The following is a 5,585-nucleotide window of genomic DNA, read 5'->3' on the forward strand; positions in this document are numbered from 1 at the left end:
CTTCTCAAAGGTCATGGTGCCTATGGTACATGGTATTAGGCACTTTCTAGGATCCTGTTTCTTCTGAGGCAATCTAAGTTGATCCAATGCATTCAGTTCATTGGTGAACAGGGGAGGTTAATCTCCCCAAGTCTCATTACCAAATAAATTGGCATTCAGCTTCATGATTGCACTAAGGTACTTGGCAACTTGCTCTTCAGTAGTATCCTCATTCTCTTCAGAAGAAGAATACTCATCAGAGCTCATGAAGGGCATAAGGAGGTTCAATGGAATCTCTATGGTCTCTAGATGAGTTTCAGATTCCTTTGGTTCCTCAGAGGAAAATTCCTTATTGAACACTGGACATCCCAGGAGGTCTTCCTCACTGGGATTCACGTCCTTAACCTCCCTTACAGGTTCGGCCACGGTAATTAATTCAATGGCCTTGCACTTTCCTTTTGGATTCTCTTCTGTATTGCTTGGGAGAGTACTAGGAGGGGTTTCAGTGATTCTTTTACTCAGCTGGCCCACTTGTGCCTCCAAATTTCTAATGGAGGACCTTGTTTCATTCATGAAACTTACAGTGGCCTTAGATAGATCAGAGACTAAGTTTGCTAAATTAGAGGTATTTTGTTCAGAGTTCTCTGTCTGTTGCTGAGTGGATGATGGAAAAGGTTTACTATTGTTAAACCTATTTCTTCCACCATTATTAAAGCCTTGTTGAGGCTTTTGATCCTTCCATGAGAGATTTAGGTGATTTCTCCATGAGGGATTATAGGTGTTTCCATATGGTTCACCCATGTAATTCACCTCTGCTATTGCAGGGTTTTCAGGATCATAGGCCTCTTCTTCAGAAGGTGCCTCTTGAGTACTGTTGGATGCAGCTTGCATTCCATTCAAACTCTGAGAAATCATATTGACTTGTTGAGTCAATATTTTGTTCTGGGCCAATATGGCATTCAGAGTATCAATTTCAAGAATTCCCTTCTTCTGAGGCGTCCCATTACTCACAGGGTTCCTCTCAGAAGTGTACATAAACTGGTTATTAGCAACCATGTCAATGAGTTCTTGAGCTTCTGCAGGCGTTTTCTTTAGGTGAATGGATCCACCTGCAGAAGTATCCAATGACATCTTAGCTAATTCAGACAAACCATCATAGAATATATCCAGGATGGTCCATTCTGAAAGCATGTCAGAAGGACACTTTTTGGTCAGTTGCTTGTATCTCTCCCAAGCTTCATAGAGGAATTCACCTTCTTTCTGTCTGAAGGTTTGAACATCCACTCTAAGCTTACTAAGCTTTTGAGGAGGAAAGAACTTGGCTAAGAAAGCCATGACCAGCTTATCCCAAGAGTTCAGGCTATCTTTGGGTTGAGAGTCCAACCACACTCTAGCTCTGTCTCTTACAGCAAAGGGGAAAAGCATGAGCCTGTAGACTTCAGGATCTACTCCATTAGTCTTAACAGTATCACAGATCTGCAAGAATTCAGTTAAGAACTGAAAAAGGATCTTCAGATGGAAGTCCATGGAACTTGCAGTTCTGCTACATCAGAGAAACTAATTGAGGTTTCAGCTCAAAATTGTTTGCTCCAATGGTAGGGATGGAGATGCTTCTTCCATGTAAATTGGAATTAGGTGCAGTAAAGTCACCAAGCATCCTCCTTGCATTATTATTATTTTCGGCTGCCATCTCCTCTTCTTGTTCGAAAATTTCTGAAAGGTGCTTGCTGGATTGTTGTAATTTAGCTTCCCTTAGTTTTTTCTTCAGAGTCCTTTCAGGTTCTGGATCTGCTTCAACAAGAATATTCTTGTCCTTGCTCCTGCTCATATGAAAATGAGGGAATAGAAAAATAATAATAGGGATCCTTTTTACCACAGTATAGAGGTCCCTGTGTGAGTAGAAGAAAAGAAGAAGAGAAAATCTGAACTCAGAGAGAGAGAGGGGGTTCGGATTTTTGGTGAGTGAGGAAGAGATGTTAGTAAATAAATAAATAAATAGAAGAGGATGAGAGGGGGAGGTTTTCGAAAATAATTTTTGAAAAAGAGTTAGTGATTTTCGAAAATTAAAAGAAGAGATAAATTAAAATTGAATTTTGAAATAATTAGTTAATTAAAAAGAGTTTTTGAAAAAGAGGGAGATATTTTCGAAAATTAGATAGAGAGGGTTAGTTAGGTAGTTTTGAAAAAGATAAGAAACAAACAAAAAGTTAGTTGGTTAGTTGAAACAAATTTGAAAATCAATTTTGAAAAGATAAGAAGATAGGAAGTTAGAAAAGATATTTTAAAATCAAATTTTTGAAAATGATAAGATAGGAAGATATTTTTGAAAAGATATGATTGAAATTAGTTTTGAAAAAGATTTGATTTTTAAAATCACAATTAATGACTTGATTCACAAGAAATCACAAGATATGATTCTAGAACTTAAAGTTTGAATCTTTCTTAACAAGTAAGTAACAAACTTGAAATTTTTGAATCAAAACATTAATTGATGATGTTATTTTCGAAAATTATGTGATAGAGATAAGAAAAATATTTTTGAAAAATATTTTTAAAATTTTCGAAAATAACTAAGAAAAATGAAAAAGATTTGATTTTTGAAAAAGATAAGAATTTTTTTTTAAATTGAAAATTTGATTTGACTCATAAGAAACAACTAAGTTTTAAAAAGTTTTGAAAAAGTCAACTCAAATTTTTGAAATTTATGAGTTAAAAAGAGAAAGATATTTTTTTATTTTTGAATTTTTAATGATGAAAGAGAAAAACATAAAAATGATGCAATGCATGAAAATTTTGGATCAAAACAATGAATGCATGCAAGAATGCTATGAATGTTGAGATGAACACCAAGAACACTTTGAAGATCATGATGAACATCAAGAACATATTTTTGAAAAATTTTCAATGCAAAGAAAACATGCAAGACACCAAACTTAGAAATCTTTAATGCTTAGACACTAAGAATTTAAGAATGCATATGAAAAACACCATACAACACAAAACAATATAATATGAAGATCAATCAAGAAGGTTTTATCAAGAACAACTTGAAGATCATGATGAATGCAATGCATGAATGCAATTTTCGAAAAATGCAAGATGAGTACGCAATTGACACCAAACTTAAAAATTGACTCAAGACTCAAACAAGAAACACAATTTTTTTTTATTTTATGATTTTTTTGGATTTTTTTTTCAAAAATTATTTGAAAAAGAAAAATAAGGATTCCAAAATTTTTAATATGAATTCCAGGAATCTTGCACTCTTAGTCTAAAGCTCCAATCTGAGGGTTAGACATGGCTTAATAGCCAGTCAAGCTTTAGCATGTAAATCAGGTGGATCAGCAGCAGGTGGATTAGCAACAACTGGCATGCTCTTGATAATGTTGGGGTGGAACCCCCAGTCTAAATAAATTTAGACATGGCTTTACAGCCAGCCAGGCTTCAACATGCTTCATGAAACACTAGAATTCATTCTTAAAAATTCTGAAGAACATAAATAAAATTTTTTTGAAAAGAATTTTTATTTTTTCGAAAATAAAGGAGAAATATTTTGAAAGATTTTTGAAAAATTTTTTTTGAAAACTTTTTGAAAATAAAATAAGAAGAAAATTACCCAATCTGAGCAACATGATGAACCGTCAGTTGTCCAAACTCGAACAATCCCCGGCAATGGCACCAAAAACTTGGTGCACGAAATTGTGATCTCAGGAAACGGCGCCAAAAACTCTGTATGCACATCTTAATAAATTGTTTTTCATTCACAACTTCGATACAACTAACCAGCAAGTGCACTGGGTCGTCCAAGTAATAAAACCTTACGTGAGTAAGAGTCGATCCCACGGAGATTGTTGGTATGAAGCAAGCTATGGTCACCTTGTAAATCTCAGTCAGGCGGATATAAAATAGTTATGGAGTTTTCGAAAATAAATAATAAATAGATAGAAAATAAAGATAGAAATACTTATGTATATCATTGGTGAGGATTTCAGATAAGCGTATGGAGATACTTTCGTTCCTCTGAACGTCTGCTTTCCTGTTGTCTTCATCCAATCAATCTTACTCCTTTCCATGGCTGGCTTTATGTAAGGACATCACCATTGTCAATGGCTACTTTTCATCCTCTCTGTGAAAATGGTCCGATGCGCTGTCACTGCATGGCTAATCATCTGGAGGCATCACCGTGGTCAATGGCTGCATCCTATCCTCTTGTGAAAATGGTCCAAATGCTCTGTCACAGCACGGCTAATCATCTGAGGTTCTCGATCATACTGGAATTGGATTCACCCTCCTTTTGCGTCTGTCACTACGCCCAGCACTCGCGAGTTTGAAGTTCGTCACAGTCATTCAATCCCAGAATCCTACTCGGAATACCACAGACAAGGTTTAGACTTTCCGGATTCTCATGAATGCCGCCATCAATCTAGCTTATACCACGAAGATTCTGATTAAGAGATCCAAGAGATAATCATCCAATCTAAGGTGGAACGGAAGTGGTTGTCAGGCACGCGTTCGTGGGGGAATGATGATGATTGTCACGTTCATCACATTCATGTTGAAGTGCGAATGAATATCTTAGAAGCGGAATAAGTTGAATTGAATAGAAAAATAGTAGTACTTTGCATTAATTCATGAGGAACAGCAGAGCTCCACACCTTAATCTATGGAGTGTAGATACTCTACCGTTGAAAATACATAAGTGAAAGGTCCAAGCATGGCCGAGAGGCCAGCCCCCAAAACATGATCACAGGATCAAAATTACAATCCAGGATCTTCCAAAGATGTCTAATGCAATAGTAACAAGTCCTATTTATACTAAACTAATTCCCAGGGTTTACAGAAGTAAGTAATTGATGCATAAATCCACTTTCGGGGCCCACTTAGTGTGTGCTTGGGCTGAGCTTTAGCTTTCCACGTGCAGAGGCTCTTTCTAGAGTTGAACGCCAGGTTGTAACGTGTTTTTGCCGTTCAACTCTGGTTCGTGACGTGTTTCTGGCGTTTAACTCCAGACAACAGCGTAGAACTGGCGTTCAACGCCCTTTTACGTCATCTAAACTCGGCCAAAGTATGGACTATTATATATTTCTGGAAAGCTCTGGATGTCTACTTTTCAACGCAATTGAAATCGCGCCATTTTGAGTTCTGTAGCTCCAGAAAATCCACTTTGAGTGCAGGGAGGTCAGAATCCAACAACATCAGCAGTCCTTCTTCAACCTCTAAATCTGATTTTTGCTCAAGTCCCTCAATTTCAGCCAGAAAATACCTGAAATCACAGAAAAATACACAAACTCATAGTAAAGTCCAGAAATGTGAATTTAACATAAAAACTAATGAAAACATCCCTAAAAGTAACTAGATCCTACTAAAAACATACTAAAAATAATGCCAAAAAGCGTATAAATTATCCGCTCATCACCTACCAATTTTGAAAAAAAAAATTTGCGGAAAACTTGCTTCGGGAATGTATTTTGAAACATAGTGATTGAGCTAAGAACACAAGCACGTAAGTTTTGAGCCTATTGTGTGGTTATATCTTCTAACCATTATTTCCCATTCTTGTGTGCATTGTTCTCTCTCTATGATTGTAATCCTTGCTTTGTCTGATT

The 5,585-nt window shown here is 36.3% G+C and overlaps 1 non-coding gene across 1 annotated transcript; it reads left to right on the top strand.

The window, feature by feature from the left end:
* The first annotated feature begins 1,164 nt into the window (after nt 1-1,164).
* On the top strand, nt 1,165-1,272 carry LOC112780766 (small nucleolar RNA R71). Its single transcript, XR_003191582.1, has one exon. It is a non-coding gene; the product is annotated as a small nucleolar RNA R71 (small nucleolar RNA).
* The last annotated feature ends 4,313 nt before the right edge of the window (nt 1,273-5,585 follow it).

Source organism: Arachis hypogaea, chromosome 19 (genome assembly GCF_003086295.3).
Source record: "Arachis hypogaea cultivar Tifrunner chromosome 19, arahy.Tifrunner.gnm2.J5K5, whole genome shotgun sequence".
Lineage (NCBI taxonomy): Eukaryota > Viridiplantae > Streptophyta > Magnoliopsida > Fabales > Fabaceae > Arachis > Arachis hypogaea.